Below are 2,377 nucleotides of genomic sequence, written 5' to 3'. Positions count from 1 at the left end.
AGATAATATTATCCTATAGGTGCAATGTTATAAATATACAGTCATTTTTAGTTTCAAAAAGTCCTTGACTTTCATATATCGGGAGTAGAGTATCTCCTCAACGCTTTCGCTTCGACGCGTGCAATATTAGTTTTAAAAAAATATTATTGGTCTGATATACTACTGTACTAAACTAGTAGTAGGTTTACATGACATGTAGGATGGAACATAATTTAATAATCATTGATAAGTTTGCCTGGAGTTTACTGTTTCTAGAAATATCCTAACTTGTATCTAACTTTGACGCGATAGTATAAGTGCCTCTGTGGCGCAATGGCTAGCGCGTTCGGCTGTTAACCGAAAGGTTGGTGGTTCGAGCCCACCCAGGGGCGACCAAACATTTTGTACTATTTTTATGAAAATTGATTTATGGTAACGAGTATCTAACTTTTTTCCTTATCATATTTTTATGAACGCAAGTTTAAGATTGCGACCAGATTTTATTTCAATGTCGTTATTTGCTTTTTTTTGTGCATTTTAGATGATTTTTCATTAGAGGTAGCTTTATCTACTGGAATCGTGTAGAATGGAAAATACTAAACTTTTTTTATAATTTGTACAAGTTCATAGATTCGATTTTTAATAGAATCTTTAAGTTTTTTCAATTCTGTAGCACAAAGCACTATAAAGGTCAGTTTACATTGGACTCTTAGACCCAGAAAGAGGGGTGATATAAGTTTAACATATGTTATTTTTTTGTTTGTTGTATTACACATTTTCATACCTATCGCATATTAAAACAATGTAGGTATTCAATATTTCATTAGTAGACTATGAACAAAACTAATACACCTTTCAGTAATTAAACATATATTTTGATAGGTCACTAGTTCTTATAAGTAATTAAATACGTTTATCACGTTTAAATCGATTGGGGAGTTATTTACTCGCATATTGAACTTTACGAATGAATACATTAGTTGATTTCATTTGTTTTGATGGGTATAGTATATTCTGTGGAACTGGAACTGACATCTTTAGTACATTGCCTGCTGAAATTTAATAGCAATAACGCGCATAGTATTTTTGCTAATCTAATTGCTATAGGAAAAGCGATATTGCGGTCAGTTACCAGAAGACGAAAGGTAACGGAAAACCTAACCAAACGTTAAATGTAACAGTTCCATATCGCATTTAAACTAAGCTTTTAATCTGTAAACATCATAAAAAATAAAACTTATCACGTTTTAATTTGGGATTACACTGTTACTTTTGTTTTCTAAATCGGCTCGGATCTTCCAACGAGGTTTCCTTTCCGAATAGGAGCATCATTATCAAAATACATTGAACCGTTCATCTTATCATCACTCATATTATTTCCCACCTCTGGTTATCGGCCTCCTTTCTCAAAAAATGAATAGTTAAGAGTTTTAACGGTCTGCTCTTGTAAGAGTTGGTGTGATGTTAGTGATATTTAATGTTAGTTAACTATAAGACCAGTCAGGCAATCAAATTCGTTACGTTAAACATATTTTTGACTTTAAATAGATCATCATCATCATCATCATCATTATCATAACAACCCATTACTGGCCCACTACAGGCAGTGGCGTGCACTTCATACATGCACAAAAGCGCTGCCTACCCTAACATTTTTATATAACTGGCAACGGAGGAGGATTTGGCCATTTTATTCCATTTTACTTCTTTATGCTTACCCTGGTCAAAATTCCTGTGCACCCCACTGACTACAAGGCACGGCTCACAATAAGAAGGGTTTAAGGCCGTAGCGCACGTTGGCTCAGTGCGGATTGGTGGACTTCACACACCTTTGAGAACACGTATGCAGGTATGCAGGTTTTTTCACGATGTTTTCCTTCACCGCTCAAGCAAGTCAAATTTTAATTGTTTAAAACGCACCTCTAACTTAGAAAAGTTAGAGGTGCTGGGGCTCGAACTGGGCCCCTCGAAAGTGAAGTCGAGGTCGTACCCACTGGGCTATCACCACTTCACATTAAATACATCATTTCATGGAAAATAATCAAGTGTATTTGGTAACACACAAAGCACCATCCAGTTTTAAATTAAGTCTATGGCACCTAAACATATAATACTAGTTAAATTATTGATATTCAAATACACCATTGGATAATGCCCATTCTATTAGGTAAATTAATTAGAGTAATTTAAAACCTTATTGGTTATTTCGTTAATGATATTTTTGTTTATGAATCAATTAGACGGCGATATTACCTCGTGGATTCTTGGCTGTACTTTGGATTAGGACCTCCCATAAAAATTATACGTGGAAAAATACCAATTATTGTGCGTCCATTAAAAGCAGCATAAGAGTGTGTATCCGCGTACTTATAGCTCTGTACATGCGCTGCAAGAGTAT

General features: G+C 34.7%; 1 non-coding gene across 1 annotated transcript; it reads left to right on the top strand.

Annotated features, from left to right (window-relative positions):
- The first annotated feature begins 298 nt into the window (after window positions 1-298).
- On the top strand, window positions 299-371 carry Trnan-guu. Its single transcript has one exon. It is a non-coding gene; the product is annotated as a tRNA-Asn (tRNA).
- Window positions 372-2,377: the final 2,006 nt, after the last annotated feature.

Source organism: Pararge aegeria, chromosome 7 (assembly GCF_905163445.1).
Source record: "Pararge aegeria chromosome 7, ilParAegt1.1, whole genome shotgun sequence".
In the NCBI taxonomy this organism is placed as follows: Eukaryota; Metazoa; Arthropoda; class Insecta; order Lepidoptera; family Nymphalidae; genus Pararge; species Pararge aegeria.
This window is presented reverse-complemented; position numbering and strand designations above follow the sequence as displayed.